The sequence below is a fragment of the Manis javanica genome, chromosome 13 (genome assembly GCF_040802235.1).
Source record: "Manis javanica isolate MJ-LG chromosome 13, MJ_LKY, whole genome shotgun sequence".
NCBI classification, from domain to species: domain Eukaryota; kingdom Metazoa; phylum Chordata; class Mammalia; order Pholidota; family Manidae; genus Manis; species Manis javanica.
The window spans coordinates 82,634,499-82,656,305 of record NC_133168.1 but is presented as its reverse complement, the minus strand read 5'-3'; the positions used below and the strand labels follow the sequence as shown (position 1 = coordinate 82,656,305).

The 21,807-nt window shown below is 39.7% G+C and overlaps 1 pseudogene; it reads left to right on the top strand.

Moving 5' to 3' along the window:
* Window positions 1–14,887: 14,887 nt before the first annotated feature.
* LOC108383510 (olfactory receptor 7A10-like) lies at window positions 14,888–15,716 on the top strand (annotated as a pseudogene).
* Window positions 15,717–21,807: the final 6,091 nt, after the last annotated feature.

Here is a 21,807-nt window from a genome sequence, read left to right as displayed (position 1 = left end):
TGCCTGGCATTCCTTTGTTGGTCTCTATCTTCACTCTTCTCCCTGATAATCTAGAATGTAACACACTAGTGTGCTTTATCCCTGGCCACTGCGTTTTGTTCTTCATTAGGACCTGTTCTCTTTCAGCTTTTCAACAATGCCTGTCATAGTCTCTGTCTACAATTATCATATTTTTCTTCTCTTGGAGTCTACATGGACAAGCAAATTCACTGAGAAGTTTGATTTTATGACTTAAATTCAGATCAGATTTAAAATATGATGAAGCAAAATTTAAAGTTATACTTTAGTTGTTATACAAGTTATTTCTTTTCCAAGCTGTTTATCTACTCATTCATGTATGGACCATGGTGTCTATGTGTAAGAGGGTATATTCAGTGGGTGAAGGATCACTTGCATGTGTATGCTTTTTCATTGACTTATCTTCCTATTTCTGCTTTAAAACATGTGGTGTGGCCTGCATATGTGATACCTTCTTCTAAATGAAATCCACTCCCGTCCAAATTTTTTCTTAACCATGCAACACTCTGGGTCTGATGAGGTCTGGAAAGCCCATCCAGTTGGCCCCATTATCTCTGGTCTTTCTCCTCCCTCAGCACACTCCAGCCTCTCTAGGCTCCTTATGACTCCTCAGACACTCTAACACATTCACATTTTGGAGCTTTTGTACTTAGGTTCTTTGTCAAATCCTTGCAGATGTGCATGTGAAAACATTTTTTTTCATTAAGAAACACCATTCTGGATTAGACTGCATTTACTCAGACCCTGAACCACATCATTGGCTCATACTTTGCATCCCAACATACAGTGGGCATGGCTAAAGGAGACCATCTGGTCACGGAGAGGCCCTTGGCCATAAGGCTGCTTCTCCTGCAATGGCAGGAGAGTTCATTCTTCAACTCCCTCAACACTTCAGTGACTAAAATGGAATCAGTAGAATTCAGCAGGTTAAGATAAATCATGTCATCCCACAGGTTCATTCCCTTGTCAGAGATAATGGCAACTCCAGATCCCAGACAGAAATTTCCAAACTAACCCATCATTCTTGAGCAAACCACACACATCCACCTCCTGTCCTGATCTCATTCCCTGCCACCTGTCCTCAGTTCCAAACAAACCCCCTTCAGGGAGCACCTCCCAGACCAGAAGTGCAGTGAGCCTCCCTTCTCAGACTCTTCTTAATCTCCAGTGGGCACAGCTGCTCTCTCAAGCACAGAGCCTAAGGGTTCATACAGTGCACAGGTGCATGTCAAGTGCCTGAGCTCAAAAGGGGATAGTACCTTTGCAAAGCATGTCCATTATTGTCTCAAGGATGCAAACTATAATAAGGGCTCATGCAGCTGTCCCTCATTAGTAACATGATCCAGGACATTGCTGGTCATCAGGACTGCATTCATCCTTCATTTATGCTTTTTGTAGACTGGCTTCTGTCCCTAAAACAGACATCTTCCACATGGCTGAATTCAAGCTGCCCCTGGACAAGTGCCATGGGGGTTCAAGTCCCCAAAAATGTCCATCACCAGTGAGTGACTGAGACTGGATCTCTTTTTTTAAAGTTTATTTTGGTACCATTAATTACAATTACTTGAAGGACATTATGTTCACTAGGCGCCCCCCTTCACCAAGTCCCCCCCACATACTTGTTCACAGTCACTGTCCATCAACATAGTAAGATGCTGTAAAATCACTACTTGTCTTCTCTGTGTTGCACAGCCCTCCCCGTGCCCCCCCGACACTATACATGTTAAAATAATGCCCCCTTTCTTTTTTCCTGCCCTTATCCCTCCCTTCCCACCCATCCACCCCAGTCCCTTTCCCTTTGGTAACTGTTAGTCCATTCTTGGGTTCTGTGCTTCTGCTGCTGTTTTGTTCCTTCAGTTTTCTTTGGTTCTTATACTCCACATATGAGTGAAATCAATCGGTACTTGTCTTTCTCTGCCTTGCTTATTTTATTGAGCATAATACCCCCTAGTTCCATCCACGTTGTTGCAAATGGTAGAGTCTGTTTTTTTCTTATGGCTGAGTAATATTCCATTGTGTATATGTACCACATCTTCTTTATCCATTCATCTACTGATGGACATTTAGGTTGCATCCATATCTTGGCTATTGTAAATAGTGCAGCAATAAACATAGGGGTGCATCTGTCTTTTTCAAACTGGAGTGCTGCATTCTTAGGGTAAATTCCTAGAAGTAGAATTCCTGAGTCAAATGGTATTTCTATTTTGAGCATTTTGAGGAACCTCCATACTGCTTTCCACAATGGTTGAACTAATTTACATTCCCACCAGCATTGTAGGAGGGTTACCCTTTCTCCACAACCTCTACAACATTTGTTTTTGTCTTTTTGATGGTAGCCATCCTTAGTGGTGTGAGTTGATATCTCATTGTGGTTTTAATTTGCATTTCTCTGATGACAAGGGATGTGGAGCATCTTTTTGTGAGTCTGTTGGCCATCTGAATTTCTTCTTTAGAGAACTGTCTATTCAGCTCCTCTGCCCATTTTTTAATTGGATAATTTGCTTTTTGTTTGTTGATGTGTGTGAACTCTTTATATATTTTGGATGTCAACCCTTTATCAGATCTGTCATTTATGAATATATTCTCCCATACTGTAGGATGCCTTTTTGTTCTATTGATGGTGTCGTTTGCTGCACAGAAGCTTTTCAGCTTGATATAGTCCCATTTCTTCACTTTTGCATTGGTTTCCATTGCCCGGGGAGATATGTTCAAGAAGAGGTCACTCATGTTTATGTCTAAGGGATTTTTGCCTATGTTTTTTTCTAAGAGTTTATGGTTTCATGAGTTACATTCAAGTCTTTGATCCATTTTGAATTTCCGTTTTTGTGTGGGGTTAGACAGTGATCCAGTTTAATTCTCTTACATGTAGCTGTCCAGTTTTGCCAGCACCATCTGTTGAAGAGACTGTCATTTCCCCATTGTATGTCCATTCGCCCCTTTATCGAATATTATTTGACCTTATATTTTTGGGTTAATGTTTGGAGTCTCTATTCTGTTCCATTGGTCTGTGGCTCTATTCTTGTGCCAGTACCAAATTGTCCTGATTACTGTAGCTTTGTAGTAGAGCTTGAAGTTGGGGAGTGAGGTCCCCCCCCACTTTGTTCTTCCTTCTCAGGATTGCTTTGGCTATTTGGGGTTTTTGGTGTTTCCATATGAATTTTTGAACTATTTGTTCCAGTTCATTGAAGAATGCTGTTGGTAATTTGATAGGAATTGCATCAAATCTTTATATTGCTTTGAAAGGATGGCCATTTTGATGATATTAATTCTTCCTAGCCAGGAGCATGGGATGAGTTTCCATTTGTTAGTGACATCTTTAATTTCTCTTAAGATTGTCTTATAGTTTTCATGGTATAGATCTTTCACTTCCTTGGATAGGTTTATTCCTAGGTATTTTATTCTTTTTCATGCTATTGTGAATGGAATTGTCGTCCTGATTTCTCTTTCTATTAGTGTACTGTTAGTGTATAGGAAAGCCACAGAGTTCTGTGTGTTAATATTGTATCCTGCAACTTTGCTGAATTCCAGTATTTGCTCTAGTAGGTTTGGAGTGGAGTCTTTAGGGTTTTTTATGTACAATATCATGTCATCTGCAAATAGTGTCAGTTTAACTTATTCTTTACCAATCTGGATTCCTTGTATTTCTTTGTTTTGTCTAATTGCTGTGGCTAGGACCTCCAGTACTATGTTGAATAACAGTGGGGAGAGTGGGCATCCCTGTCTTGTTCCCGATCTCAGAGGAAAAGCTTTCAACTTCTCGCTGTTCAGTATGATGTTGGCTGTGGGTTTATCATATATGGCCTTTATTATGTTGAGGTACTTGCACTCTATACCCATTTTGTTGAGAGTTTTTATCATGAATGGATGTTGAATTTTGTCGAATGCTTTTTCAGCATCTATGGAGATGATCATGTGTTTCTTGTCTTTCTTTTTGTTGATGTGGTGGATGATGTTGATGGATTTTTGAATGTTGTAGCGTTCTTGCATCTCTAGGATGAATCCCACTTGGTCATTGTGTATGATCCTTTTTATGTATTTTTGAATTCGATTTGCTAATATTTTGTTGAGTATTTTTGTATCTACGTTCATCAGGGATATTGGTCTGTAGTTTTCTTTTTTGTGGGGTCTTTGCCTGGTTTTGGTATTAGGTTGATCTTGGCTTCATAGAATGAGTTTGGGAGTATTCCCTCCTCTTCTATTTTTTGTAAAAATTTAAGGAAAATGGGTATTATGTCTTCTCTGTATGTCTTATAAAATTCCTAGGTAAATCCATCTGGCCCTGGGGTTTTTATTCTTAGGTATTTTTTAAATTACTGCTTCATTTTCGTTGCTGTTAATTGGTCTGTTTATATTTTCTGTTTCTTTCTGGGTCAGTCTTGGAAGGTTGAATATTTCTAGGAAGTTTTCCATTTCTCCTAGGTTTCCTAGCTTGTTAACATATAGGTTTTCATAGTATTCTCTAGTAATTCTTTGTATTTCTGTGAGATCTGTCATGATTTTTCCTTTCTCATTTCTGATTCTGTTGATGTGTGTTGATTCTCTTTTTCTCTTAATTAGTCTTGCTAGAGGCTTATCTATTTTGTTTATTTCCTCAAGGAACCAGCTCTTGCTTTCATTGATTTTTTCTATTGTTTTATTCTTCTCAATTTTATTTATTTCTTCTGTGATCTTTATTATGTCCCTTCTTCTGGGGACCTTAGGCCTCATTTGTTCTTCTTTTTCCAATTTCGATAATTATGACTTTTGGCTATTCATTTGGGATTGTTCTTCCTTCTTTAAATATGCCTGGATTGCTATATACTTTCCTCTTAGAATTGCTTTCACTACGTCCCACAGAAGTTAGGGCTCTGTGTTGTTGTTGTCACTTGTTTCCATATATTGCTTGATCTCTATGTTAATTTGGTCATTGATCCATTGATTATTTAGGAGCATGTTGTTAAGCCTCCATGTGTTTGTAATCTTTTTTGCTGTCTTTATACAATTTATTTCTAGTTTTATACCTTTGTGGTATGAGAAGTTGGTTTGTATAATTTCAATCTTTTTGGTTTACTGTGGCTCTTTTTGTGGCCTAGTATGTGGTCTATTCTGGAGAATGTTCCATGTGCACTTGAGAATAATGTGTATCCTGTTCCTTTTGGATATAGAGTTCTATAGATATCTATTAGGTCCGTCTGTTCTAGTGTGTTGTTCAGTGCCTCTGTGTCCTTATTTTCTGTTTGGTGGATCTGTCCTTTGAAGTGAGTGGTGTGTTGAAGTCTCCAAAAATGAATGCATTGCATTCTATTTCCTCCTTTAATTCTGTTAGTATTTGTTTCACATATGTTGGTACTCCTGTATTGGGTGCATATATATTAATAATGGTTATATCCTCTTGTTGGACTGAGCCCTTTATCATTATGTAATGTCCTTCTTTATCTTTTGTTACTTTCTTTATTTTGAAGTCTATTTTGTCTGATACTAGTATTGCAACACCTGCTTTTTTCTCCCTGTTGTTTGTACAAAATATCTTTTTCCATCCCTTGACTTTAAGTCTGTGCATGTCTTTGGGTTTGAGGTGGGTCTCTTTTAAGCAGCATATGGATGGGTCTTCATTTTTTTATCTATTCTATTACTCTGTGTCTTTTGATTGGTGCATTGAGTCCATTTACACGTAGGGTGATTATTGAAAGCTATGTGCTTATTGTCATTGCAGGCTTTATATTTGTGGTTAACAAAGGTTCAAGGTTAGCTTCTTTACTATCTTACTGTCTAACTTAACTCGCTTATTGAGCTATTATAAATAAGCTCAATCTGATGATTCTTTATTTCTCTCCATTCTTATTCCTCCTCCTCCATTCTTCATATGTTGAGTGTTTTGTTCTGTGCTCTTTTTAGGAGTGTTCCCATCTAGAGCAGTCACTGTAAGATGCCCTGTAGAGGTGGTTTGTGGGAGGCAAATTCCCTCAACTTTTGCCTGTCTGGAAATTGTTAATCCCTCCTTCATATTTAAATGATAATCGTGCTGGATACAGTATTCTTGTTTCTAGTCCCTTCTGTTTCATTGCATGAAGTATATCATGCCATTCTCTTCTGGCCTGTAGGGTTTCTGTTGAGAAATATGATTACAGCCTGATGGGTTTTCCTTTGTATATGACCTTTTATTTCTCTCTGGCTGCCTTTAATACTTTGTCCTTGTCTTTGATCTTTGCCATTTTAATTATTATGTGTCTTGGTGTTGCCCTCCTTGGATGCCTTGTCATGGGAGTTCTGTGTACCTCTGTGGTCTGAGAGGGCATTTCCCCCCCCCCTAGTATGGGGAAATTTTCAGTAATTATTTCTTCAAAGACACTTTCTATCCCTTTTTCTCTCTCTTCTTCTTCTGGTACCCCTATAATGTGGATGTTGTTCCCTTTCAATTGGTCATGCAGTTCTCTTAACATTCTTTCATTCCTGGAGATCCTTTTATCTCTCTCTGCATCAGCTTCTCTGTGTTCCTGTTCTCTGTTTTCTAGTCCATTAATGGTCTCTTGCATCTCATCCATTCTGCTTTGAAGTCCTTCCACAGATTGTTTTATTTCTATATTCTCCCTCCTTAGTTCTTGCATATTTCTCTGCAAGTCCATGAGCATGGTTATGACTTTTGTTTTGAATTCTTTTTCAGGAAGATTGGTTAAATCTGTCTCTCCAGGTTCCTTCTCAGGGGAAGATGTAGAAGATGTTGAAGATGTCTGGGTTAGTCTTGTCTGGATCAAATTTTTTTGCCTTTTCATGTTGATAAGTGCAGTGGTATGTTATTGACTCATCTGTCAGCTGGGAGAGTCAAGACTTTTTCCACTTGCTCCTGGCCTTTCTTTACATGGACAACTGCGACCCCTAGTGGCTTGTGTTGGGCAATTGCATGTAGACTGGGTCTCTCTTTCTTGCCCAGCCGCTGTGTAGGAAGCTCCCTTGCTGTGTGCGTGGCCAGCCTCAGGCTGCTGCTCTGCTATGGCGGGATGCTGGAGGGATAAAGGATGGGTGGCTGTTTGGCTGTTTACCTCCATGGGGGGGTCTCAGAGCTGTTGCCCAGGGGGTTAGTGCACCCAGAGTTCCCTGGAATTTCCAGCTGCTGGACTGTGATCCACGATGCTTCCGTCCAGCTGTGGGCTCCCTGTCCCTTTAAGACTTTCAAAAAGCACTCGCTTTTCTTTGTCCCCAGGGCACTGGCTGTAGGACCCGCTGACAGGTCTTACTGTCCTTCCTCCCTAGTTTCCAGCACCCCATGCATGCGCTGTATGTCTGCGCTCTGGTGCGGATGGCTGGGGCTGGGTGTGTAGCAGTCCTGGGCTCCCTCTCCTTCCCCGCTCAGACTCCTCTCCTCCTGCCAGGAGCAGGGGTGAGGGGCCTTGGGTCCCACCGGACTGTGGCTTGTATTTTATCCCCTTCATGAGGTGCTGGGTTCTCGCAGGTGTGGATGTAGTCTGGCTGTTTTCCCATGTCTTCTGGTCTCTCTTTTAGGGATAGTTGTATTTGTTGTATTTTCAAAAATATAAGTTTTTGGTGGGAGATTCCCACTGTCCTACTCACACTGCCATCTTGGCTCTGCCCCACAGATTTAAATTGTAAAATTTGCTGAATTAAAAAACTAACAAAATTAATAGTACATGCTGTATGGGTTCATTTACATGTGATACAAGGCAGTACACCAAATCTCTAATTGCTTTGTTATGTAATTTTAAAGAATGTAATCACTCTGCCTATATTTCCTTATTTCTGATGGTGATGTGAGATATAAACTTAATTCATGTGTTTGTAGTTAGTAATAAATGAAATATTGGGAAATGTTGTTAAGTCCAAGAACTCTTTCATGGGGAATGAGTACATGTGTGTGCATTTGTACATGATTTTCTTTCAAATAAACAGACAAATATATGGATACATGCAGACTCTTTAATCAATATTTTATGTTGAAAAGAAATTTGTGACACAGTTGGATAGAAATTAAAATAATGAATCATTATATTACCGTGAAATTAAGGGCCTAGAAATTTAGACACAAAGAAACAATGGGAATTCAATGTACTACCCAATGTAGGAAAACTCCTAATTGGCCTTATGTTTTTTCTTCTACCTAAGGTTAGATTTCAACACAAAATTCCTTTACCCAAAGGAAGAAAAATGAATGAAGTGAATGGCTAAGATAGATTTAATTTTCTGCCCCAAGTTTTTTTGGATAAATGTGTATATTGTATGACTGTTGTTGCTATAACAAATTAGCATACTGGGCTGGGTATTAAAGAAACAAATGTATACTCTTATGTTTTGGAGGACAGAACATGAAATGAGTCTCAGTGGAATAAAGTCCAGATGTCTAAAAAATGGTTTCATTCTGGAGACTCCAGAAGAGAAGCCATTTCCTTTCCTATTTGAGTTTCTGGCACCCACAAGCTTTCATTGGCTCCTGGCCCTTTCTCCATCTTCACAGCTACCGATATAGCAGCTTTAAATATCCATCTCCTTGTAACTATTCCACCTTTCTCTTTCACATTCAGGGGATCATGAATGGGAGAAAATATGTGCAAATGGTAGATATATCTGATAAGTTACTAATATCCAAAATATATAAATAATTCATACAACTCAACACCAAAAGAATAAACAATCCAATTGAAAAATGTGCAGATGATCTGAATAGAGATTTTTCCAAAGACATACAGGCATGTGGAAAAATGCACAACATCACATATCATCAGGGAAATGCAAAACTAAAATGAGATATCACCTCATACCAATTGTAATAGTTAGTTTCAGAAGGACAAAAAAATAACAAGAGTTGACAAGAATGAGGAGCAAAGGAAAACTCTCATGCACTGCTGATAAGAATGTGAATTGGTTGCAGCCACTGTGAAAAATATCTTCTTGTTTCCTCAAAAAATTATAGAATTACCTTATTTGACTCATCATTTCCACTTCTGGGTGTTTAGCTGCAAAAACAAACACACTCCTTTGAAAAGCTCACTGTATGGCATACAGACATAAACAGATATGTTATAATCAACAAAGTTTCATAATGTCGGACTAAATGGCAATTACCAATTTCTCACATATGTAGGAAAATCCTTATTGATTTGGTGAGTGTGTCCTGCAGTCAAGAAGTGTAGACTCACACACCTCAACAAACAAAAAACAAATAACCCAATTAAAAAATGGGCAGAGGAACTGAACAGACAGTTCTCCAAAAAAGAAATACAGATGGCCAACAGACACATGAAAAGATGCTCCACATCGCTGATTATCAGAGAAATGCAAATTAAAACTACAATGAGATATCACCTCACACCAGTAAGGATGGCTGCTATCCAAAAGACAAACAACAACAAATGTTGGCGAGGCTGTGGAGAAAGGGGAACCCTCCTACACTGCTGGTGGGAATGTAAATTAGTTCAACCATTGTGGAAAGCAGTGTGGAGGTTCATCAAAATGCTCAAAACAGACCTACCAGTTGACCCAGGAATTCCACTCCTAGGAATTTACCCTAAGAACACAGCAATCAAGTTTGACAAAGACAGATGCACCCCTATGTTTATCGCAGCACTATTTACAATAGCCAAGAATTGGAAGCAACCTAAATGTCCATCGATAGATGAATGGATAAAGAAGATGTAGTACATATACACAATGGAATAATACTCAGCCATAACAAGAGGGCAAATCCTATCATTTGCAACAACATGGATGGAGCTGGATGGTATTATGCTCAGTGAAACAAGCCGAGCGGAGAAAGAGAAATACCAAATGATTTCACTCATCTGTGGAGTATAAGAACAAAGGAAAAACTGAAGGAACAAAACAGCACCAGAATCACAGAACCCAAGAATGGACTAACAGGTACCAAAGGGAAAGTGACTGGGAGGATGGGTGGGTAGGGAGGGATAAGGGGGGGGAAGAAGAAGGAGGCTATTAAGATTAGCATACATAATGGGGGGGTGGGAGAAAGGGGAGGGCTGTACAACACAGAGAAGACAAGTAGTGATTCTACAACATTTGCTATGCTGATGGACAGTGACAGTAAAGGTGTTTATAGGGGGGGAACTGGTATAGGGGAGAGCCTAGTAAACATAACATTATTCATGTAAGTGTAGATTAATTATAACAAAAAGAAAGAAAGAAAAGGAGGATTACTCCCTGATAGGATAAAACTAACTGTAAATCAACGATTAATGCATGCTTTAAATATCCTTAATTTTGATCACTTAAAGGGTGTCAGATGATCGGCTATTTAGCTACATTTTTCTGATAATATTCCTCTTAAAAAGAAAAAAAGCAGTTCCTGTGTGGTGACCTCCAATGAGTCCTACACAATGGTATAAAGGGCATATCAAAGTGTAGGCAAAGGGTCTCTTTGTGTTTATACAGAGGATCAAAGCCTAATTTGGCTACCCAGAAAATGAACTAAGATATGATGTGAGGAAGAACTTCCAAAATCAGTACTCTCTGGAACACTCATACCAGAAGATGATCATCAAAAAACCTCAACAAAGATCCAGGCGATGCTGCAGTTGTAGCGGCATCCATCCCACCGGTACCTGGACCTGCCATTGGAATGAAGAAGGAGATATCTATGCTGGCCTGTGCTTTCAGTAAAACAACAAATTTGACTGGATTTATACTATTGGAACTCAACCAAGAATTAGGAGAAATGAAAGTTGTAGCACTCCAAAATCTTACAACTACAGACTATCTACTGTTAAAAGAATATATGGGATGTGAACAGTCCCCAGGAATGGGTTTTTTAAATTTTTCTGATTTCTCTCAGACTGTCCAAGTTCAGTTGGACAATAGCCATCATATCATAGATAAGTTTTCACAAATGCCTAAGGTGCCTAACTGGTTTTCTTGGTTTTACTGGAGATGGCTGGTAATTATAGGTCTGCTTTGGTTATGTAACTGTACTCCTGTTATGTTAATGTGTGTGTGCAATTTAATTAGTAGTTTAAAACCTATACATGCTGAAGTTACTCTACAAGAAGATATGTCAAAGAAATAATGAATCTTCCCATGTTTTCATCCGCCTGCTACCTCTATAGCTTTTCTTCTTCCTCCCTAATTACAACCCGTAAATAGAATTCGTGCCTCATATCGAATTCACCGAGTATCATAATTCCTCCAAGTGGTAAAGATACCTCAAGACAACTGCTGGGCATAGAGCCACGGGGCATAAATCTGCAAAGAAGTAAAAAGCTAACCTTTTCAAACAATATGGCCTCTCTCTCACTTACCAACTTTACATTTCCCTGTATCGCCCTGGAAGATGACTAGTTAGCCAGAGACGGGTAAGATTCCTCAAGGGAGGAACAACCTAAGATAGGCACAGTCTCAGGGGAGCCATCAGGTGAGAAATTGGGGATCAACAGTGGTGAGGCTTAGAACCTCACTCCCCCTGTTTTGAGAGAAATCTTCTGCATCTGTCGATGTTTTATTGCCCTTGTCTAGCTTGGATTAACACATAGTCTACAGGCACACACCTGATCATCTACATTTGCTCTCTTACAACAGTAAACTATGTTTTCTACCTTTATCTTGCATCTAACTGCCACTTCTGCATTTTATTAAAGATAAAAATAATAATAATAATAAAGGGAGAAATGTGGGCTCCATGTATAAATCAAGTATGAAAATCAAACAAATACTCATATTTGACCTGATTGTTTATAGTTCATAATGTGTGATCAAAACTGAAAGTTTCTGTGATGACTGCCCTTGTACTGTTCACCATGTAAGAACTTATTCACTATGTAAGAATTTGTTCACCATGTAAGAACTTGTTCGTTATGCTTCAGAAGATTGGAGACTGATGAGAATTAGGCTTGGGGTGGATTAATGATTGTGCATTGAGCATTGACTCCCCTGTACAGAATTTTGTTGTTGTTAACAACTATTTGATCAATAAATGTGAGAGATGCCCTATCAAAAAAAAATCAAATGAAAAAAAAAAAGAAGAAGTGTAGAGCCCAAGGTTTTACATCAGTGTAAAATACTTTTCTCAATCCCTGAAGAGGGAAATATAAACTTTCTCGTAACTATTAACGGTTGTGGGCCTACAATATTTCAATACCTTCATCCCCAAGGGACCTAATCCAGGTAGCTCCTTAGTCTAAAATTTGTAGAAACTTTAACTCATGGATGTGATCAGGTACTGGAAGTCCAAACCTCTGGAAAGCAGGAGTATTCAAAGAGAAATAAAAAATAGGATTCACTCGACTTCTAATATGGTCTTGGGAATAGTAAATTGACAGAAAATTTTCCACTAGGTCTAGACCTGTGTCCCACAGGGCATGATGTACTCAGAGGCAGGACTAACAATGGAAGCAGTGACTAATGAGCAGACATAGAGAGAAGTATATACATCATTGCAGCAGTGCCTCAGCACGTGCCACCTTGGGCTGGACAGGACAGGGTTGTGCTTTTGGAATTGTAAGTCTGGTTGGAGCACCAAAGCTTGGCTCCTTCCTGCTGTCTTATCTGAGGACAAATCTTCAGTCTTCATCATCAGCCATCCATGGAGGAATTCTGACTTCCACAGGAGACCTTCCTCACAGAGCTCTTCCAGGTGAGTCTGAGAGCCCAGCCGAGCTGGCAGGGAAGGGACAGGGAGAAGGAAAGCCAGGAAAGCTATTTGTTGTCACCTGAGTCAATGCAGCCTCGTTCCCAGCATGGAGAGGTTTGTGCTTGTCTGCTCGCTTGTTTAACAAAAAGATGTAATTATTTAGGGAGCAAGAAAGTGATGGGAACATTGAACTCAGCAAAGTCAGGTGTCATTTAAAATTAATAGCAAAACACAAGCCCAATTGTCCCTTTAATTCAGTGTGTCAAATAGTTTGTTAGCTATGACATATACAGTAAGGCAAGGACATTTGTTTTGTTTTTATGATGAGGCATTTTTTACTATTTCCATATTGATGAGAAATACAGAGAGGAAAAAAATGCTTGCAAATACATCCCTGCACTAGCAGTGAGTGAGGCATAGACTTCACAGTATCTTCTACATTATTGGTGTCCACTTGAAAAGTATCTATTTAATAAGTTAAAATGCATTTGCCAGTTGGCATTACTTTATGATTATTTCATTTTATGTGAGGCCATATATTTTGTGGGTTAGTTAGCCATATACTTTCTTTTTTAATAAGTTTTATTGTGGTATAATTTATATACAACTGTATACTGGTTTCAGATGTAGTGAATAGAGAATTATGTACATCGAAATGCTAACCACAATAAATACAGTTACTGCCCATCAACATACAAATAAATTGCAATATCACTATTTTCCATGTGCCATACTTCTATCCATGTGACTAATTTATTTTATAATTGGAAGTTATTGCTTTTTCATCCCCCTTACCTATTTTACCCATACTCCCACTTCCCTACCCTATGATAACCACCAGTCTGTTCTCTATGTTTGTGAGTCTATTTCTGTTGTGTTCATTTGTTTAGTTTTTTATATTGCACATATAAGGGAAATCATATGGTATTTGCCTTTTTGTCTGATATTTCACTGGGCATAATACTCTCCAGGTACATCTATCTTGTTGAAAATGGCAGGACTTCTCTTTTAATGGCTGAATAATATTCCATTGTGTATATGTACCACATCTTTATCCACTCATCTATTGATGGACACTTAGGTTGCTTCCACATCACGGTCTTTGAAAATGATGCTGCAATGAACATGAAGGTGCATGTAACTTTTTGAATTAGTGATTATTTTTCTCTTTATGTACATTTCCAAAAGTGGGCTTTCTGGGTCATATGGATTTATAATTTTATTTTGAGAAATCATCATACTTCTTTCCATAGCGGCTGCATCAGTTTATATGAAAAGCACAATATAGGGAAAACAATAATAACTTTATATAGTGACAGATAGTAACTACACTTATCATGGTTACAATTTAGTTATGTCAATAATTGTCAAATCACTATGTTGTACACCTCATACTAATATAATATTTATGTCAAATATACTGCATTATAAATTCAAAAATAATTTTTAAAAATGAAAATGTTTGCAAGACATAATGTACTCAGGTATAAATCATATGAAGAAGTTATTCAGTTAAAAGAATGGAATTGTGTGATATGTGCAGAATTTTGTATGACTGGATAGGAGGGTTTTGTAGACAAGGCTTCCCTGGGCCTTGGAGTCTCAGCAGCCAGGAGGCCCCCTCATCCTCATCATCCTCTGACAGCATCTCTCATCTCTCTCTGCCTTGCCCGTTCCCTCAACACACTGGCTTCTTTTGAGCCTTTGACTCTCTTAAACAACCACCTTCCTCAGGACCTTTGCCCTGGGCATTCCCTCTGCCAGGCACACACTCACCCAGGTAGTTCGTGTCTCTTGATCATTCTTCTCTGATGCATCTCCTAACCTGTCACCTTGTTGCATGTCATTTATGAATCCCCAGTAAAAAATAACACCCATTTAAACTCTCCTTTTTGCATACTTTCCTTTTCATAGAACCTGTACCATCCGATGTGTGACATGATTATTTTTATTTTATTATTCCTTTTCCAGCACAAGATTGTAGGGAGTTTTATTTTCCAGCATACTGTATCCTTGACAGTTCCTGGAATGTGGTTTATATTCAATATCTATTTCTCAGATTAGAGAAAGATACCCTCAATAAATCAATAGTGCACATTATGTTGAGGAACAGGATGACAGTGGAAAAGGAATTCCTATAGTGAAGGAACTAGGGAGGCCAAAGGGGAGCCATCCATACATCAAATATGGAAATGAACTTATTGGTTATAAAATAAATGTTACCACTTATTCTAGGTTACTAACCCTTGATTATGTGAAAATTGTCATTTCTTTTTTCTATTTTCTGGTACTCAACTCCAGCACATGGACCCAGGGAATGATACAAGAATTTCAGGATTTCTTCTTCTGGGACTTTCAGATGAACCAGCACTACAGGCCCTGCTGTTTGGGCTTTTCCTCTCCATGTACCTGATCACTGTGTTTGGGAATCTGTTCACTATACTGGCTGTCAGCGCAGACTCCCACCTGCACACACCCATGTACTTCTTCCTCTGCAACCTGTCCTTTGTGGACATCTGCTTCACCTCCACCACCATCCCCAAGATGCTGCTGAACATACAGACCCAGAGCAAAGCCATAACCTATGCAGGCTGCATCACCCAGATGTACTTTTTCCTACTCCTTGTAGGAATGGATGATTTCCTCCTGACCGTGATGGCCTATGACCGATATGTGGCCATCTGCCACCCCCTTCACTACACGGTCATCATGAACACCCGGCTCTGTGGACTGCTGGTCCTGGTGTCCTGGATTCTGAGTGTCCTGTATTCATTGTTACAAAGCTTGATGGTGTTGGGTCTGCCCTTCTGTGATAACTTGGAAATTCCCCACTTTTTCTGTGAACTCAGTCAGATACTCCAACTGGCCTGTTCAGACACATTTATCAATGACATAGTGATATACTTTTTATCCGGGTTGCTGGGTGGTGGTCCCCTTGCTGGGATCCTTTATTCTTACTCTAAGATAGTTTCTTCCATACATGGAATTTCATCAGTTCAGGGCAAGTATAAAGCATTTTCCACCTGTGCATCTCACCTCTCCATTGTCTCCTTATTCTATTGCACAGGCCTAGGAGTGTACCTCAGCTCAGCTGCTACCCAGAGCTCACCCTCAGGTGCAGCAGCCTCGGTGATGTACACCGTGGTCACACCCATGCTGAACCCCTTCATGTACAGTCTGAGGAACAAGGACATAAAACGGGCTCTGAAAGGATTCTTTGTGATGTCAACTGAGGGCCAATAGACCCCAGCAGTGAAGAAGTGTCTGTGATTGCTGAGGTCAGAGCCTCTGTGTCTGAAAGTGTGATTATCTATCCAGACAAATGGAATCAGTATTGTTCTATTTATTTCCCGGAATTTCCATTTCTTTGACCTCAATGCCTCTACTAAATTTATGTAGCTCTGTTTATCAGCTTTCTGTTCTAATATACAACTCATTTTCCCTCTATTATTTTCTTACTTTCCCAAATTTATTTCCAACTATGCATCTGAATTATTTGGTAATTTACATTTATCTAATGCAGCAACAAAGATTTTTAAGTAATTTTTCTAAAATGACATATCATACCAAATAATTTTTATTTTATTTTTCTAAAAGAATCACCATATATTTTATTACAATGGAAAAATATGTGATGACCAAGGTACTTTATATCATTTTATCATGAAGGTAAGTCTGAAACCTCTGCATTCACCTATATGCCTGGCATTCCTTTGTTGGTCTCTATCTTCACTCTTCTCCCTGATAATCTAGAATGTAACACACTAGTGTGCTTTATCCCTGGCCACTGCGTTTTTTTTCTTCATTAAGACCTGTTCTCTTTCAGCTTTTCCACAATGCCTGTCAGAGTCACTGTCTAAAATTATAGTTTTGTTCTGCTCTTGGAGTCTACATGGACACACAACTTCACTGAGTAGTTTGATTTTATGGCTTAAAGTCAGATCAGATTTAAAATATGATGAAGCAAAATGTAAAGTTATACTTTAATTGTTTACAGGTTATTTCTTTTCTAAGCCGTGTATGTACTCATTCACATAAGGATCGTGGTGTCTATGCATAAGAGGGTATATTCAGTGGGTGAAGGATCACTTGAATGTGTATACTTTTTCATTGACTTATCTTCCTATTTCTGCTTTAAAACATGTGGTGATGCCTGCATATGTGATACCTTCTTCTAAATGAAATCCACTCCCGTCCAAATTTTTTCTTAACCATGCAACACTCTGGGTCTGATGAGGTCTGGAAAGCCCATCCAGTTGGCCCCATTATCTCTGGTCTTTCTCCTCCCTCAGCACACTCCAGCCTCTCTAGGCTCCTTATGACTCCTCAGACACTCTAATGCATTCACATTCTGGAGCTTTTGTACTTATGTTCTCTGAGAAATCCTTGCAGAGCTGGATGTGAAAACATTTCTTCATTAAGAAACACCATTCTGGATTAGACTGCATTTACTCATACCCTGAGCCCCATCATTGGCTCATACTCGGCATCCCAACATGCAGTGGGCATGGCTAAAGGAGACCATCTGGTCAAGGAGAGGCCCTTGGCCATAAGGCTGCTTCTCCTGCAATGGCAGGAGAGTTCATTCTTCAACTCCCTCAACACTTCAGTGACTACAATGGAATCAGTAGAATTCAGCAGATTAAGATAAGTCATGTCATCCTACAGGTTCATTCCCTTGTCAGAGATAATGGCAACTCCAGATCCCAGACAGAAATTTCCAAACTAACCCTTCATTCTTGAGCAAACCACACACATCCACCTCCTGTCCTGATCTCATTCCCTGCCTCCTGTCCTCAGTTCCAAACAAACCCCCTTCAGGGAGCACCTCCCAGACCAGAAGTGCAGTGAGCCTCCCTTCTCAGACTCTTCTTAATCTCCAGTGGGCACAGCTGCTCTCTCAAGCACAGAGCCTAAGGGTTCATACAGTGCACAGGTGCATGTCAAGTGCCTGAGATCACAAGGGGATAGTACCTTTGCAAAGCATGTCCTTTATTGTCTCAAGGATGCAAACTATAATAAGGGCTCATGCAGCTGTCCCTCATTAGTAACATGATCCAGGACATTGCTGGTCATCAGGACTGCATTCATCCTTCATTTATGCTCCTTGTAGATTGGCTTCTGTCCCTAAAACAGACATCTTCCACATGGCTGAATTCAAGCTGCCCCTGGACAAGTGCCATGGGGGTTCAAGTCCACAAAAATGTCCATCACCAGTGAGTGACAGAGACTGGATCTCGTATGCCACCAGTTATAAAAAAGAAAGGCCTCCATCACAGCCAGCTGAAATGAAGGGCCTGCTTGTAGACCAATGATTGTGTCCAGAACAGGTGGATGAGTAAAAAATATTGCAGTTCTCTGGCAAACCACAATGCTTCAGTTTTGGTTAGAATATCTACTCTCAGTAGTAGGGGAGAAGAAAAGGGGCCTTCTCTTGGGTAGACTATGAGCAAGCAAAATAGATTTCCCATGACAGTGCAGTGATTTTCAGGAAATCTGCTGAAAGTAGTTGTCCTTTATGTTAGGTCACTCTCGATGGTTGTTTCTGCTTTGTCTGCCCTCTCAATTTCTCCATTGCAATTATGGAAGCAGAGTTCCTGTGTTTTCCTTCTGTGCTAATGTCATGTGATTTGGAAGAAAAGAGACACTAAGTAACTCGCCAGATGAAGACATGTCCCCTCTGACTGTGCAAGCTTGTCCTCCTGCACTTAAATTTCAATGAATAAGGTTTTGAAGAACCTAGGCTGAGCTCTAGACATTCTTTACTCTCACTTGTCTAAACACTTCTATTGAGGACTTCATTCAAGTCATTTTTTGCTACTAAAATATATGTAGTATTTATATCTGTAGCATTAGTACCTTGACAAAAGTTATTGTTCAGTTGAATTTCCCTCCTTTGTTCTACATAGCTATCATCTGGAATTGAAGTTAGAATGTGTTTTGCTGTCTTGTTTGAAACCTAACAGCAATTTAGATACAGATATTTTTCTCTGCTTCATGACTTCACTCATATTTTCTTGTGTTCACATTTCCCTTGTAGATGTTAATCTTCACTGGTTCTTTCACTGGAGCCCTGAGGGAGGTCAATGTTGTGTCTGTATTTCAGAGAGTAGGTCTCCAGGTTTCCTTGACAGATGGTCTGGCCAAGTATCTAATTCAGGTTCTTAGTAACATCTTCCTTCATTGTAAAACTAATATTTCTGAGCCTCCATATAATCAGCTATGAAATTGGAATAAAATAATGGTGACTTCAACTGAGACAGTTCATGCAGGGCTTGCCAACCATGTGGCTTAGCAGATAACCAGTAAGAAACTGTTTAGTTCTTGTTATCATGATTGTGATCTTCACAGAAGGCATTCTCAGAGAATGGCTGTTAAAGCAAGGATATGATGCTCACACCAACAAGATATGACTTTAATGCACTGTTGTGATATTGGTTCTCAGCATTTGGTTATCTTCAGCTGTGTCAATCTTCAGTAAACCCAGAGTAGGCCAGCCCAGCTTGTCTCTTACCATGGGATGCTTTGGGATGCTTCTTGGGGAGAATTTGTTCAAAATTTCTAGGTGGATTCAGGGAAGATAAACCTCAAAAAAATATTGTCCACCTTCTTTGGCAGATTTTGTTCACTGAGTTTCACCAATCATTCCATCCAAGGCAAACATCTTTGTAGAGCCTTGGTATTACTCTGGGACTCAGGCTTCCCATATAGGTAGTCATTTGTCTTTGAAGTCCAGTGGTTGGTTTCAGTTATTTCTGACACAATCATTCCTTTTTGGCCTCTTTCTATCTTGAAGAGTGTGGGACTGGGGAGAGGAGCCATAGAGGTAGATTGAACTGCAAGTAACCATAAAAGCTGGAAACAGCACCTAGACTTCAATGCACAGGAGCTGGGAAGTTTATTTTAGGCAATGGCAATGTTGCTGCCTGTTTCACCAACCCCTGTGCCCCTGAGGGATGAACAGTGTGCATCCACAACCAAGATGTCCCCCTTGCCTCCAAGACTAAATGAGGGAGGGAAATTTTACCCTTGGCCTCCAGTGAACCAAGCAGGGCCAAGGCAAGAGGAACCAGAGTCTGGTCCTGACCAGTGTAGTTTTTTCTGTTCCAGCCCAGCTCACTGGGACTGTGGCTGGGCCAAGTGGGCTTTAGGTCGAGCAAGTCACTGCAGCTTTTTTGGGTTTGGATTTGGCAAGTAATAGCCCACACATCATGGCTGACAATTATAATCTGCCTCCTTCTTCCATAGGAAGATGGTGACCTCTGAGGACCAGACCAGAGCATCAGAATGGAATACCCAAGCATGGGGGGTACTGGGTTGGCCAAAGCCAGAGGACATGACACTTCCCAAGTCTCTCATATACTTTCTTCTACTTAACTTTCTCTCTCAGTCTTTCTCTTCTTTTCCCTTTTCCTTGTCATCTCTATCTCTTGTCCTCTTTCCCCTTAATGGTGGTTTTATACCATTTTATCTGACATCCCCTTCATGTCTTCTCTCCTTGTCCCACATACCCTCTAGCTTAATTAAGTTCTAACTGACATACAAACAACCACATAAATTTCAAAGGAAGAATCTATGTTAATGATAACATCTTGAAACACTACCAATGTCAAGATAAGTATTGTCCATTGCCCCAACATTGTCCTTATGCCTCTTTGCAGTTCCTCCTTCCCTGCTGTCAGCAAACACATCCTCATTCCCAGGTAACCCTGGGTCTCTTTTAGATTCCTATAGATGAACTTTCATTTTCTAGAACTGTCTATTTAGTCATCTTTATCTGGCTTCTGTCAATCAGCATCATTTTTTTGAGATGTGTGTCTGTTGTTGCATAGATTAAAAAGTCATTTCTTTTATTGCTGACAGGGAAAAGTGAAAGGCAGAGAAAGACTGAGAGAGAAAGCTAAGTAGAAGGAAGTATATGAGAGACTTGGGAAGTGTCATGTCCTCTGGCTTTGGCCAACCCAGTACCCCCCATGCTTGGGTATTCCATTCTGATGCTCTTTTCTGGTCGTCAGAGGTCACCATCTTCCTGTGGAAGAAGGAGGCAGATTATAATTGTCAGCCATGATGTGTGGGCTATTACTTGCCAAATCGAGACCCAAAAAAGCTGCAGTGACCAGCTCTACCTAAAGCCCACTTGGCCCAGTGAACATGGTTTATCCATTCACCTCTGAATGGACTTATGGGTTGTTTTATAACTAGTTATTATGTACATTTTTGTAAAGTGTGCATAGACATCTTTTTTTTATTTATCTTGGATAAGGTCCTCAGAGTGAAATAACTGTATAGCTGTGCATAACTTTTAAAGAGGCAGCCATATTATTTTTACCAGCACTATAGGAGCATTCTATTTACTCCACATCTTTGTCAACACTTGTTATAGTGAGTCTTTTTAATTTTAGCCATTCACATGTGCAGTATCTCATTATGTTATCCACTTACATTTGACTTTCACATACTTTTACCTCATGACTGATGTTATTAAAAATAATAGGCAAGTCCCATATGGATGGGATGGGGAGGTGGAGATACTTGCAAATCATACACTCAACAAAAGACATATATTTATAATATATAAAGACCTCTTACATCCCAATGCAAGAAGACAAGCAACAATTCCTTGCTTACCAGGAAACAGCAGAGAAGGCATGTAATGAGTACCATGAGTTCCACCAAGCAGATGAGGGTGATAGCCCAAATGACAAGATGTGGTGAGACATATGTTCCCGCAGTGTCACCCTACAGGGCTCCTCCTGTACCCCCACTGGGCCTCAACAGTCTTTGGCATGGCTTGGAAAACTTTCATCATCATCCAAGACCCTATGTACACGGTTCTCTGATGAGAAGTGACACTCCAATTCCTGGGCTGGGGCTTCTCTGAGACCTCCCAGAATTCTCAAACAAGGCATCATGTCTGTTGGGAGAATAACCTGGAAGCAAATGAAATGGGGAATAGATGTGAGTGTCTTATACTCTTGCCCATAAAACTTTTCAAACATGCATAAAAATAGATTATAACAATAACTCATCTAGATTTGACAATGTATAATCCATCCAATTAAGTGAATACTCCATCTAATGTATAAATTATTTACATTTGAAGCCCTTGCTTCATCCCATATTTGCACTGAAATCAAGTAGAGATCATGATATTCACCCCCTTTCCATCTCTTAGAGGCAAAGGCACTCTGCCAAATGATCCAAGGCAATGATTACACTATAAG